This window comes from Pongo pygmaeus, chromosome 12 (assembly GCF_028885625.2).
Source record: "Pongo pygmaeus isolate AG05252 chromosome 12, NHGRI_mPonPyg2-v2.0_pri, whole genome shotgun sequence".
In the NCBI taxonomy this organism is placed as follows: domain Eukaryota; kingdom Metazoa; phylum Chordata; class Mammalia; order Primates; family Hominidae; genus Pongo; species Pongo pygmaeus.
The window spans coordinates 31,180,062-31,195,107 of NC_072385.2; the positions used below are offsets into that span (position 1 = coordinate 31,180,062).

Sequence of the window (15,046 nt, forward strand, 5' to 3'; positions counted from 1 at the left end):
AGCGGAGGAGGGGAGGGAGAGGCAGAGTGGAGCTCCAAGTGCCGGCTCCTGGCCGCAGCCCCACACCCCACGTGCCCCTGCCGGGGAGGGGGGCAATTAGCCGGTTCCTTTCCATCCTTGACCCATTTTCCGGACCAGCTACGTTCGCCTTAGGACAGGCACCGGTTATTCCTCCCCAGCAGTCGCTGCTGTCCTCCGCCGACCACCGCTCGCCCGCATCTTCCCCGACCCCCGCCTCCCACCTGCCCCCGGGCCGCACCCCCGCCGCTCATTGAGAAATCGCAGTGGTCCCCGCAGAGACGCGCTTTGTGCCCTGGGTCAAGACACGCGCGCAACCCTGCCCCTGGAGGACAGTGTGGAGGGGGTGACAGTCGCGTTCTCGTCCCCCCTCACCCCCTGCGCGGGACAGCAGGGTGGCGGCCCGCACTGCGAGGGTCTACACTAGGCGGGGGCGGAAGATTCCTTGTTCCCCCCGAGTGACAACTTTAATGGGACCTCGGCTGGCAGCCTCTAGTCCACTTGCCTCTCCTCTGGGCCGGCTCACCTGGAAGCACAACCCCCCCTCCCCCAGCCCCGGCGCCCAACCCCGACCCTGCGCCCCAGGCCCGACCCCGCCGCGCGTCCCTGGCAGCCCAGCAGAGGCGGCAGCGGCCTGGGGACTCGCGGGTGTCTGCGCCGCCCAGGGAAGCCGGGGGTCTAGGGGTCCGGGGGTCCGTCTGCCTGCGGCGCGCGCGGGGTGCTTGTCCCAGGCTGGGTCGGGGCCAGGAGAGACCCCGCAGGCGGAGGCAGGCGAGGGAAGGAGGAGGAGGAGGAGTGGGGGGGGCGGGTAGGAGGGGGAGGTGGAGAGGGAGGAGGGTGGAGGGAGGAGGCAGGGGAGGAGGCAGAGGCGGAGGCGGCTCTCCCCGCCGGCTCTGCGTGCGGAAGAGTTTGCCGCGCGAGCAGCCGGCCTCTCGCAGGAGCCGAGGGCCCCGCGCGGCTGCGGCCCAGGAGCGGCGGCCGCGGAGCCCGGAGACCCGCAGCCGCGGCGGCGGCGGCGGCGGCGGCAGCAGCTAGAGCAGCGCCTCCCGCCGCCGCCCGGGAGGAGCTCGCCGCGCCCGCTCGCCGCCTCGTCTCCCAGCGGCGGCGGGAGGCGCGTCTTCCCGGCCCAGTCCGCGCCCGGCCCCGCGGGGCCGCTCCGGCCCGCTCCGAGGTAAGGGGCCGCGCCTAGGGGCGCGGGGGACCCAGGGTGGGCAGTACGTGCGCGCGGGGTCGCAGGACTCGGTCACCTGCTCGCCAGCGTGGAGGACGCGCGGGGGCGGAGGGGCGCTCAGGAGCGAGGCTGCGCGGCACCGGGGACCCCGGACGCGGGGGCGCGGAGAGGTGGGTTCCCCCTCCACAGTCAGGCCGCTGGGGGCTTCGCGTCCTGCAGGAGGTAGCAACCATTGGGCCGGTGGGCTCCGGGCGCGTCTCGACGCAGAAGACAGAGGACTGGGCACCCGAGCCTCGGAATTTGGGGGTCCTCGGAGTGTCCGACAGGGTGGAGAAGGATCGTGCCCCAGGGCAACAGCTTTGGGGATTGCCCGCGGTTGTCTTCGAGACCCATCGCTCGACCCTCCGAAACGTCGGGCGTCCTGGACCCCCGGAGAGTGCGGCGTGCGCGCCCTGGGCCCGCGGTCTCTCGGAGTCCCTGGGTCGGAATTGGTTCCGGGCCGGATTGGGTGCGGAGTCGGTGCCCCCAAAACCCGTGCGCGCAGACAGCGTGCAGCCTGGCTCCTCGCGTCGCTGCCTACCCCCCACCCCAACTCCGGAGCTCCCCAGGTTGGATGTATACGTGTGGTTTTGTTGGGAGATGTGCCCCTTTCCCAGCCGAGGAGGGACGCACCTTTGACCTTTCTAAAGAGCTGGGCAGGTCGGTAACCAGGGAAGGGACAGGCACCACCGGGCTAAATTCAGAACCAGTCCCGCTCCTCTGCTTGCCACTCCTTAATTGCTCAAGGTAAGAAAGTTTGTTTCAGCCCTGTGATTCATAAATAATTAGTAACTAGTTTTGTTGATTAAGCAAGATGGAAACCTTGAATATACACACGCACTTCCACGAAGTCTAAACACTCCCGAGGCTGTGTCCGGGAGGCTTTAGTACGGAAAGTTAGAAGCCCTGGAGTTCAACAGGTGTTCAGGAGGGTCCCGGAGAGGAGTTTCGTCTTTACGCGTTGCTTTGGCATCCACCCCAACTTCATTAAAGTGGTTAGCCTGTTTTCCTACAGGTAAAACATTGAGCACTTATTAAATTAACTTAATCAGCAGAGACGAGCTAAACCGTCTTGATCATTTAGAACCCAAACCTTATTTTCCTTAATAGAAAGGTTTTTCCTGTTTGGACTTCCCAGGTAATTAGTTCTAAAGTAGTTCCCAGCAAGACATCTCTGCCAGCATCTCTCTCTCACTGTAACTTGGTCCCCATCAGTGAATTGACCAACTAATTATGGCTTGCATTAAACACAGAGCTGCCCTCCTTGGGAGGCACTGTTCACATTCAAGCGCACACACTAGCTCCATCTTCCTGCCACTAAGATGTCCTTAAAGGAAAAAGTTTGCCAAAAATAACCCCCAAATAAATAGTGTAATGTTTAAAAGAGTTATCCTGACCTGCGCCACTATTTTACAAAAGCTAAAATTCAGTGTTTCATTACAGCGCTAAACCAGGACCAGTAGAAGTATTGGTATCTCTCAGCAGTCTACTTAAAGATTTAGTTAAAAATAAAGTGTGCAACATAAAGACATTCAGTAATTATCTTCCATCTCACAGAGAGATATGGAGTGTGGCTTAGAAGAATTGTAAATGCGCTGCTTTTAGCCGTTTTTTTCTTGGAAATCGATGCCTGTATTTATTTGCTGATCTGTCCCACTGTGCGTAAATGTAGAATCGGTTTTATTCTCACTGCTTCCCAGAGGGGCTCCTGTGGAGGTGAAAGAAGGAAATACATTCTAGAGGAAATATGTTATTAGTAAAACGTTACCCCCCAAAGAGTTAAACACGCCAAAAAGAACCAAGTGAGGCTTTACTAATTAGTGGTCTGATGAGGGAGTGTTCAGATGGTGACTAAAGAATTGATCTTTATGTAGAAAACAACAATTGTTTTTAAGCTCATTTGGTTCTCTTAAAACAGTTTGGGCCCTTTAAAAAAATTTCTGGCTGTTTAATAATGCAAATGATGAAAATCATCAAAGATAACACATATAACCTGATGTGTGCCATGTTTAAGTTGAATTCACCTTATTTTTTTGAACAATCTTTCTTAACTCTTGGTGATCTTTATAGCTCACTCAACACTGCAACTTATTAGGTTAAAAACAACGTTAATTTCTTCAGAATAAAATAATAAGGCATGCGTATACTTTTTAATTTAACCATCTTTATATGTTCATTTTTTCAGAGTCTTGCTTTTGAACCTTAAGAACCCAAAGGGCTAAGTCTTCTTTCTTAATTTTTAAAACAAGCATGTGTTTTGTTCTTTACATGAATCGTCGGTTCTCCCAGTGTGATCACGACACTGTCCCATGCTGATTCCATGCACGGTGCAACTCTTTCCCAAGAGAGGTCAGATTTCGAGGTGTTGAAAATAGCCCAGTGACTCAGTATTCTTGGCTGCTTTATGCCAACGGTTTAATTGGCTGCATCATAGCAAGCATCTAATTGAGTTTCACATTTAAATAGTGGATATGGTACTTGGTGCATTATTTGCTTACAGAAGTGTCTGATTAGCATGTTCCTGATCCTCATTCTATTTGTAGCAAAGATGGGAGGTCAGGGACTGTCACATTTCATATTCCCCACAGCATCTCATCCCGATGGGGCCTTGTTCAGAATAGATGCTCAGTAAATAGGTGTGGGAAATGAGCTGAATTGTTGGTGATCACTATCCAAAGGTTAGAAATTTCTGAATGCTAATGGGGTACTTAACTATGAGTAATTCTATTTTAAATCTCAAGGTGATGATGATTAATAGTATCTCAGGGCACTAAATAAACATGTATTAAATATGAGCGTATGTTTAAAGGGGAAATTTTTAATGCAGTCTTTAAGGCACTACTGCTTCTCACTTGAATTCTTTAACTGAGATTAAGGAGTCCTTGGCATTTTAAGCAAAGTCATTTCTTAGGTAAAGTTCCCTCAGAGACCACTTGAACTTTTGCAAGTCTTAAAACAATGGGTGGTTCCATTTGATGGTTCAGAATAGAGAGTGTTGATCCTCTACACTGGTATGAAAAAAACTGTGTTTAAGGAGATGGAGGATGCTGGATATCATAGTGCCCGAGAATCACCTGGGGCCCTTGGCAAACACAGATTCTAACTCAGGACACCTGGGAGAGGACCTTAGCTGCATATCTCACAGCTACCAGCTGCTGCACGCTGGCAAGGTTTTGGGATGCACTGAATCCAGTTCAGCATGTTTACTGAGCATATACCACATAGAGAGCCCAGATGATACAAAAATAAGAAGATGGGTTGTACCTGCCCTTGAGGAGCTAACAAGATGAGGTGGCAGGGAGAGAGAGAGGAATTGTAAACTGAAAATGAGGTTCTGGGATGCCATTCTCCGGGGTGATGGCCAGAAAGGGGCCCAGGAAAGGAGAGTTGCTGGTAGGGCTTCCACATTGCTGACCTTGACCTGTAGTCATATTTGAATGGAGAGCCTTGTGACTTGGCAAGAAATAAAATGCAGAATTTGAAGTCAGACAGGCCTGGGGTAGCCTCCCAGCTCAGCTATGGCAACTTTTAACCTCTCTGAGACTCAGAGTCCTTGTCAGAAAAACAGTGCAAATGATACTTACCTTGCCAAGTTTGTAGGATTACCAGTAAAGGACGTGTGTTAGGCCTAACAAAAGTGATTGCTTTTATTACTGTTGATAGGAGAGAGGAGGCTGGAAAGCAAGGAGGACGAGGAGGTTACTAAAATATGTTCCATGTAGTTCACCAATTAGAGATTCAATTTGGTTAACCAGCAAACCCAAGGCCGGCCGTGGAGAGCCGGGCCAGGGCCGGAGGGCAGGCAGCTGTGGAAGCTAATCAGAGGTAAAATGGCAAATTATTGGGAGCATGCTCATCTCCACCCTCTCCTGCAGTCCCTGGTGTCTGGTTTGCTTTGTTGATAGCCCTTCCTAGGATATTTTCATCTGAAGCTTTTCTTGGTACTTAAGCTGTAGGTTCTGTTGATCAAGACTGCGAGCAGCAATCAAGCGCTCTTTAAAAATGTAGCGGAGAGGACAAACACCTCTCCTCTTTGAGGGGCATTGGTCTGTTCTGTGGTGGGTCACTTTCTAGGATCAAAGCCATCAATCTGTCTTTCCACCATAGTGTGAGTTAACTTGAAACTAGTGCCGGGCATGTTGGAATTCACCTGGGGTGCCTTTTATGCTTCGCACTCTGAGATGATTGCTTCCTCCTGCCGTCTAGGAGAGACGGATATTGCAAGGCAATGGTGTCCTTCACCCTGATATTAGGAGGGGTCACCTGGGTGGCCCTGAAAACACTTCAACCAACATCACTCTGATTTTTTAAAATATATTTTGGGATTCCATTTATTATTTGCAAAGGCGATCTCTCTGCTACCATTTGCCTTCCACGCTCCCTAAAAGTAAATCTTGAAAACCAAGTTCTAAGAGAATGGCAATGGCAGTTTGATGTTTAGGAGGAAGGAAAAGTAGAGGAACCCCTGGACCCAAGGCAGGCCTGGGTGAGGGTGGAGACGAGAGAGGGAAAGGAAGGCATCGTCAGGCATGGGAGTACCAGGACGGAAATGGGAGCAGTGGTGGGGGCTGAAGCTGAGAGGTTGGGCCCTAGGACCCAATTTGTGGACTTTGCTGCTTAAGGCCATGGCAGATGATGTTCCCAGACCACTGAAAATCATCCAGGCTTCCAGAAAACACAGGCCCATCTAAAGGCAGACAGGTGACGAGGTGACAGAACCTAGTGGTGTGATTCTTGAGCCTCTTCTGAGCCAAAAATGACATGCACAATTTTATGAATGATATCTGTGTCCCTTGGTGATAAAATATTAAGAGCTCGAGGTCATCTGAAAATTACTGTTTTTTTGTTTATAAAAGTACATAGTTTTTGGAAAAGATAAGAAGGAAAAAACCCCACAATTTCAAGATATATTTTCTGTTCAGTGTTTTTTCTGTGCATTGAAATATTTTTATATTCGTTTATCTTAAAAGGCACATGGATATAATCTCGTAAAAATTTTCAAATAGCACAGAACCATTTCTAGTAGAAAGAAAAAAATTCCCTTCATCCTTGTGGCCTACCCAATAATCATCCCCCTATCTTTTATTTGCCTAGCAGAAACTGGATTTTGTACAGTAGACTGCCAACCCACACCTGCCTCTGGAGGTTTATCAGATTGGCCACTCAACCCTGGTGAGGGTGGGGCTGCTGCCCTTGCCAGTGACTGGCTCAGGGTGAGCATGTGGACCTTGTTCTAGCCAATAAAATGTGAGGGTGGGCCACTGGGAGGCTTCTGGGAAAGTTTCCCTGGTCTCAAAAGAGGCAAGGAAGGAAACAATCCTTTCCTTCCACTGGATGCTGTGATATGTGGCCATAATGCCTGCAAACTGGGCAGCCATCAGCCACCAGAGGGGCTGGGCCAGGTCTCAGCTGACCTGCGGAAGAATGCAAAGGTGAAGAAGGGCGGGGGGCAGGGAGGTCTCCGTGGTGCCCTTGACCTTCTGAATTACACAAAGAAGAGTCTGTTTTTGAACATGTGTGAGATCATGAAACCATTACCAGATGAAGCAAGCTGAGTTAGTTTTTCTGTTGCAGCCAAAAGCATCCCATACTCTCCACCTTTCTCAGGAGGTAATGACTGATAACCATGGGGCATGTTCTGCTAGTCATTTTTGGCATATTTACATATACACACACATATGTACACTTTTAAAAACTAAGGCCGGGTGCACTGACTCACACCTGTAATCCTAGCACTTTGGGAGGCTGAGGCGGGTGGATCACGAGGTCAGGAGTTTGAGACCATCCTGGCCAACATGGTGAAACCCTGTCTCTACTAAAAATACAAAAATTAGCTGGGCATGGTGGCACGTGTCTGTAATCGTGGCTACTCAGGAGGTTGAGGCAGGAGAATCACTTGAACCAGCGAGTCGGAGGTTGCAGTGAGCCAAGATCCTGCCACTGCACTCCAGCCTGGCAACAGAGGAAGACTTTGTCTCAAAAAAATAAAATTAAATTAAAAAATAAAAACAAAAACAACTCATTTTATGTATATTATTTAGCAACTTAATATGGCATGGATTTTTTATGACATATCTTTTTCTTTATTTTTAAAGGCTACAGAGTATTATTCAGAAGTACAAATAGGACGTTATTTAACCCATCCCTATTAATAAACAATCTATTGAGGTGACTGTTACAGTTTTTGTATTAACTTCCTTATCTGTATATCTTTGTGTACAATTTCAAGATTTTCTAGGTCAGGGATTATTAGGATTCCTGGGTAAAGGCACACCTGTTTGAAATATTGATAGATGCTGCCAAATTGGGGGCTAAAAGAGCTATGCCTGTTAACCTCCGCATCTACAGTGTGTAAGGCTGCCTGGTCTCCGTATCTTAACTAACACAAGATATTTTCCAGCTTTTAAATCTTTTTTATGCATTTTCACATGTTTGAGGTAGCACCGTTTATAGTTTTCTATTCTGGTTGTTTGTCTTCACCTGAACATAAGCATTTTTCCATGACATAAACTATTTAAATTAAATTTTATTGGCTACATAATAGTTATACTTGTTTTGGGAGTGTATCGATGGTACATGAAGACACAGAGGGAAATATTTGAAATAGAGGTTGTCTATGAAAATTAAGTGGCTATGATCCACCTTGCAGTAAACCTGAAAGATTTTCTGGAAATGGTGTTGGGAGACACACCCCTCCAGTGATATGTTTCCAAGAAAACCCTGAGAAGATGTCCTTCCAGGCCTTTCTCAATCCAGTCAGATGGTAGGCTGCCCCAAGCATGTCTAAGAAGCTTTGTTGCTTTTAGAATCCTTCAGATTTACAGTCAGACAGGTTCTAAATTCAGTTCTCTGAATGTACAGTAGTTACGTAAACACTTCGTACATTGCATGAGACATAGCTGAAAAGTAAACTTGCTGTATTCTTTTAATTTTTTTCAACTTTTATTTTAGATTCAGGGGATACATGTGCAGGTTTGTTACCTGGGTATATTGCATGATACTGAGGTGTGGGATATGAATGATCCTATCACCCAGGTACTGATGTAGTACCCAATAGTTAGTTTTTCAGTCCTTATCCCCTGGTTCCCTGCTCCCTCCAGTAGTCTTCAGTACCTGTTGTTGCCATCTTTATGTCCACAAGTACCAATGTTTAGCTACCACTTATAAGTGAGAACAGCAGTATTTGGTTTTCTATTTCTGCATTAATTCACTTAGGATAATGGCCTGCAGCTGCATCCATGTTGCTGTATAGGACATGGCTTCATTCTTTTTATGGCTGCATAGTATTCCATAGTATATATGTAACACATTTTCTTTATCCAGTTCACTGTTGGTGGGCATCTAGGTTGATTCCATGTCCAATAGACATGGACATGGAATCACAATTGCTCTTGTGAATAGTGCTGTGATGAACATGTGAATGCATATATCTTTTTGGTAAAATGATTTGTTTTCTTTTGGATAGATACTACTATCAGTAGTGGGATGGCTGGGTCAAATTAGTAGCTCTGTTTTAAGTTCTTTGAGAAAGCTCCAAACTGCATTCCACAGTGGCTGAACTAATTTACATTCCAATCAACAGTGCATTAGTGTTCTCTTGTCTCCCCAGCCTTTCCAGCATGTGTTTTTTGACTTTTTAGTAATAGCCATTCTGGCTGGTGTGAGATGGTACCTCATTGTGGTTTTGATTTGCATTTATCTGATGATTAGTGATATGGAGCATTTTTTCATGTTTGTATGTCTTCTTTTGAGAAGTGTCTGTTCATGTCTTTTGCCTATTTTTAAATACAGTTTTTGTTTTTTTGCTTGTTCGGTTGTTTAAGTTCCTTATAGATTCTGGATATTAGACCTTTGTTGAATGAGTAGTTTGTAAATATGTTCTCCCATTTATGTAGGTTGTCTGTTTACCCTGTTGATAGATTCCTTTTCTGTGTAGAAGCTCTTTAGTTTAATTAGGTCCCACTTGTTAATTTTTGTTTTTGTTGCAGTTGCTTTTGAGGACTTTCTTTCCCATGGCCAGTGTCCAGAGTGATGTTTCCCAGGCTTTTCTCTAGGATTCTTATGATTGAAGTCTTACATTTAAATCCTTAATTCATCTTGAGTTAATATTTGTATATGGTGAAAGGTAGGGGTCCAGTTTCATTCTTCTGCATATGGCTAGCTAAATATCCTAGCCCCATTTACTGAAGAGAGAGTCATTTCCCCATTGCTTATTTTTGTCGACTTTGTTGATGCTCAGATGGCTGTAGGTGTGTGGCTTTATTTCTGAGTTCTCCATTCTATTCCATTGGTATATGTGCCTGTTTTTGTACCAGTACCATGCTGTTTTGGTTACTGTAGCCTTATAGTATAGTTAGAAGTTGGGTAATATGATGTCTCCAGCTTTGTTCTTTCTGCTTAGGATTGCTTTAGCTATTCAAGCTCTTTTTTGGTTCCCTATGAATTTTAGAAGAGGTTTTTCTAGTTCTGTGAAAAATGACATTGTTTGTTTGATAGGAATAGCATTGAATCTGTAGATTGCTTTGGGCAGTATGGGCATTTTAATAATACTGATTCTTCCAGTCCATGAGCATGGAATATTTCTCCATTTGTTTCTGTCATCTATGATTTCTTTTAGAAGTGTTTTATAGTTCTTATTGTAGAGATCTTTCACCTCTTTGGTTAGCTGTATTCCTATGTATTTTATATTTTAATGGCTGCTGCAAATGGAACTGTGTTGTTTTTTTTTTGTTTGTTTGTTTTTTTTGAGACAGAGTCTCATTCTGTCACCCAGGCTGGATTGCAGTGGCGCAATCTCAGCTCACTGCAACCTCAGCCTCCTGAGTAGTTGGGACTACAGGCACGCACCACCACGCCTGGCTAATTTTTGTATTTTTAGTAGAGGTGAGGTTTTGCCATGTTGGCCAGGCTGGTCTCAAACTCCTGACCTCGAGTGATCCGCCCGCCTGATACCAGCACTTTGGAACTGTGTTCTTGATTTGGCTCTCAGCTTGGACGTTATTGGTGTGAAATAATGTAGAAATGCTACTAATTTTTGCACATTGATTTTGTATCCTGAAACTTTATCGAAGTCGTTTGTCCATTCTAGGAGCCTTTTGGTGGAGTTTTTCAGGGTTTTCTAGCTGTAGAATCATATCAGCAGCAAAGAGAGGGAATCTGACTTCTTCGTTTCCTATTTGGATGCCTTTACTTTCTTTCTGTTACCTGATTACTCTGACTAGCACTTCCAGTACTATGTTGAATAGAAGTGGTGAGAGTGGGCATCCTCATCTTGTTCCAGTTATCCAGGGGAATGCTCTTAAAACATTTTCAATTCTGCTAGAGAAGAGAGGAAAGCAAATGAAATGGACAAAACTCATAAGAAATGTTAATCACCCTTCAGGCAAGGGCACATTTGAAAATCACCACTCTTGGGCATGGACCTCTGATCATCCTTCTACTTCCTTACTCCTAAGTGATAGTGCATAGCCCAGGAACACCCACCACCTGCTGTCCTCCAATAGGAAAGGAAAAGGCAAGATGACAAAAGAAAAAACCTTCTCAGAGTCAACAGAGACCACACAAGAAAAAGATACCTTGAAAGCAAAAACAACCTATCAGTAGACTTCCTGGGGACATCATGAGGCAGCCAGCATAGCTCTTTGGTCTTTGTTGCATGCATTGAGGCATCCCAAATATCCTAACGTGAATAGAATTATTAGTCATCAAACTACATGCAATAATGTGACAGGTGGTAGAAGAAACTTTGAGACCACCAAGAAATGAGAATGCCTCTATTTTTTATTAATTTTTATGAATGCCTATATTTTTTGGCATACAAATGCAAACATTTGTTTTCTCCTTAATTCAGATGGGTTAACTCCATTTCTTTTTTATTTTATTTTTATACTGTAAGTTCTAGGGTACATGTGCACAACGTGCAGGTTTGTTACATATGTATACATGTACCATGTTGGTGTGCTGCACCCATTAACTCGTCATTTACATTAGGTATTTCTCCTAATGCTATCCCTCCCCCTCCCCCGACCCCACAACAGGCCCTGGTGTGTGATGTTCCCTGCCCTGTGTCCCAAGTGTTCTCATTTTTCAGTTCCCACCTATGAGTGAGAACATGCGGTGTTTGGTTTTCTGTCCTTGCGATAGTTTGCTCAGAATGATGGTTTCCAGCTTCATCCAACCCAGCAGCTAGCCATGGTTCTCCGACATGGGCTGGAGTCCTTTTGGAGTATTTTCACAAATAGTCCCCATCAGTAGAAGTCAGATCTGTCTTTAGGGTTATATAGAAACATCCATCCATTATTTTTTCAATCTCAGAACTTTTTTTTCCATTATCCATCATGGAGGGTGAAGACCTTTTAGAAGCAGACAGCATCATAGGTCCACAGAGGTCACGGGACAAACAGTGCTGATCACTGCCTGTTGACAAAGTGTTGACAGTAAGGGAGGGGAGGAAACATTTTCTTGTAGCTGGAGAGGTTTTTTGAAGAGATGGGTTGGAGTGAGGACAAAGGGAAGCCAGTCTGGCTACTACGTTGATCTACCAAATCTTGTGTTTGGGCTGGGCACAGTGGCTTATGCCTGTAATCCTAGCACTTTGGGAGGCTGAGGCAGGTGGATCACCTGAGGTCAGGAGTTCAAGACCAGCCTGGGCAACATGATGAAACCCCTTCTCTACTAAAAATACAAAAATTAGCCGGGTGTGGTGACAGCTGTAATCCCAGCTACTCGGGAAGCTGAGGCAGGAGAATCACTTGAACCCAGGAGGCAGAGGTTGTGATGGGCTGAGATTGCGCCACTGCACTTCAGCCTGGGCGACAAAGCAAGACTCTGTCTCAAAAAATAAATAAATAAAAATAAAAATAAATTGTGTGTTTGCCACATCAGCACTTCAGTTTGTGTTGTCTACAAAAGACATGGCATACAGTATCATCAGTTACTGCAAAAGATGCCTAATTCCCTGGAGATCAAGATCTAATAACAAATAGGAGGAAAACTTTAAACCCCAAGTTGTGGGGTGTGTGGTAAGGTGGGGGTGGATGTGTCAGCTGGAACCTTGCTGAGAACGATTGCTGTGTAGCTCTGTCATCTCAGCTCATCTGATGACCAAAAGCAGATGGAAGTTTTTATGTGACCTCTCCAAGGACTTCTTAATGGTCAGAGAGAATTTTCCTTTTATGGCCTCCCCCCTTTCCCCTTCATAGCATTGTGGGAGAGAGAGATTCATTCACAGCCAATTTGCATGGCAATTTTGTAGAGGTTTTATGATCTGTCAAGCAAAATAAAATCTTCTTTACTTTCATTTGATCTGAGAAGGCACCACTTTTGGAAACTCTGTCCAGGGGAAGCACAGGACCCCTGGATTTGGAGTTCAAGGTGGCCTTGATGAAAATAGACCTCTATCCTGCATTTTACATCTCCTTCCTGGCTTTTCCATTCTCTCAAACCTGCAAACCCATACTCTTTTTTGCCTTCGTTTGCTGTCATTTACTCCCTAGCATGCTGATTCTCAGCTGCCAGGGCCCCAAGTCCTTAACTTGCTCTCCAGTTATTCCTGGGATGCTTCCTGGCAAGGCTCTAGCTGCTGGCATCATTGCTCTTGTCCTGATGTGTATGTGTGTGTGAGTCTCATGACCAAGCTGGCTATCCTTGGGCCTGCGATCGCCGCTGAATGCCCTGCATCTCATGTAGGGTAGGCACATCGGCATTCTATCACATTCTATGGAGAAAATGAGAGAAGAACTGTGCTGGTTCCTGACTGCCAGACAACAGATATGAGCCCCTCAAAGAGAGTCTCAGGAAACTCACAGCACCCTGAGCCACCTGTATCTCCCTTCTCGCCCTGGAAAGGTCATTCATCATCCTCATCCCCTGATTTCTATAGAAACCTGCTCCAAGCACTTACCTGGCGGTTGCCATGCTGCACCTGCCCTGGCAATTGTTGGCTCCTCCTCAGCCAGGGCCTGCTGCTATTGCTGTACCAGTTCAGGGAGTCGTGTTCCTGGTGCTCTGTGAAAAATGGGGATTTCTTGGGCAGCAAGGTGGTGCGCTCCAGTGTGCGCCATATCTGTTTGGGCTTGTACTGTTTGGTATATACACAGTCCCTCAGTGGGAGTTGTTGGTGAGTCTTCCAACTGTGCAATAGGTTTCTCTCCTCTCGCCATGCCTGGTCTAGTAGCATTCTCACCAGAAGAACGTTGCTGCTAGCCCGCTTAAGAGACCTGGATAGGCCCCTGCATGGCAAAGACCCAGGAAACAATGGGGGTGCCTAGTGCAGGAGACACCATGCTTAAATTTTAAAAGGAATAGTTAATTCTTCTTGGGCTCCCAGTTTCTGGGAAGCTGTGCTGTGTTTGCATGAGTTAGCTGTCCAAAGTGGTCAGCTATCTAACCTCTCCGTACAAAATCTCCTTATGTTTCCCTCGTGCCATGTGTCTAAGCACATATCTCTATGAAGCAACGGCATCTCGTTGCCCATTTTGTACTTCTTTGGGTGGTATCATTCGGATGTGCTTCCCTGAGGCGATGTCTGTGTTTTCTAACAGCTCAGACTTTGGCAGCTCTTGCATCTATTGCAGCCTGTTTATATGAGACACCTATAAAAACATTCAGCCTGCGCCACGGGTGTGCCAGCAGCGCCCTATAACCTGATTTTAAATCACAGTGTGTGAGTGGCCATCGCCGTATGGGCCAGGGCACTTTTAAATGGTGTAACGAGGACAGCGCGTGGCCCATAGCAGAAAGCTTTGACACCCTGATATGGTCACTGTGACCAAGTGACCTTGGCAAGTTGCATAAACCCCATGACTCAGTTTCTTCATCTGTGAAAGGGAGATATTGATACTCAGGATGAGAATCAAGAGGAGAGAATGCTTGTTAGAGTTTCATAGAAATGAAAAGTACTGCTATTGATTTATTTTGCGCTGTGACCAGTTCACTCAAACTCTTGCACACCCAGCTGGGTAAATGCCAGCCTCAAGGTGTTTTCTTCTTGAATGAAGTACTTGGTTTTTTCAGACAAGGTACATTCTAGCAATTAAAACTCCAACATATCCCAGTGTTCTCTTGAAAGCTAACATGAAGTGGGGGAGGTGAAATACTTCAACTCTAGAAGCCAAACATTCAGAATGTCTTGGCAGTTGCTTGGGGCTGCACGGTGTGCTTTTGAAAGCTTTTGCCATTTATAAGAGCAAAGTACCCTGATAACCTTTTGTGTCTGGGATTTCAATCCAAATCAAATAGCCTCTGTGTATCCCATGGATTCTGAGATTTTTGTGGGATGTGTGGGGCTGTTTTGCCATGATGAATGTGACATACGCTACTTGGAGTGGCCTTTCGTTTTTTTTTCTAAAGAGGCTTGGCTTGCAGAATGGAGGCTCGGCTCCCACAGTTGTTAAAGGATCCTATTGTTTGTCTCCTATGTCAGGATCCCCTAAAGAATAAGGATCACCTGGTTTTCAATGGAACCAGGAGTTTATTCTTCAGATTGGAGACACACTCCCAATTCTGGTTAATAAGTTGGTTTTGAGGTGGAAGGAAAGAACCCTAGTGATCATCTGTTACAACGTGGTGCACCTTTTCCAGGTAAAAACTAGAGGCTCAGAAAGCAAAGAGGCCTTTGCTGAGTCCTGGAGCTTGCCCGGCACCGAACAGACCAGCCGACCGCTTCCTGGTGGCTCAGTGCTTCTCTTTCTCTGATGAGCCCTGAAGAAGCTTCCTCACCTGGAGAATCGGGTTTCTCAGGCCCTGCTTCCAGAGAGTCCATAAGAAAGAGGCTTTCTGGGCTCAGCCGGCGCACTCTCCACCCAGAGGTTTTGGGAG

General features: G+C 46.3%; 1 protein-coding gene across 3 annotated transcripts in view; it reads left to right on the forward strand.

The window, feature by feature from the left end:
* Window positions 1–896: 896 nt before the first annotated feature.
* NPAS2 (neuronal PAS domain protein 2) overlaps window positions 897–15,046 on the forward strand; it is a 179,246-nt gene continuing 165,096 nt past the window's right edge. For 2 of the 3 annotated variants that reach the window (XM_054474286.2, XM_054474287.2), the window contains exon 1: window positions 1,957–1,975. The gene's annotated coding sequence lies outside the window, so the exon portion shown is untranslated. Of the gene's footprint in view, window positions 1,190–1,956; window positions 1,976–15,046 lie in introns of those variants that run through there. The other variant, XM_054474289.2, reaches the window with a different exon arrangement.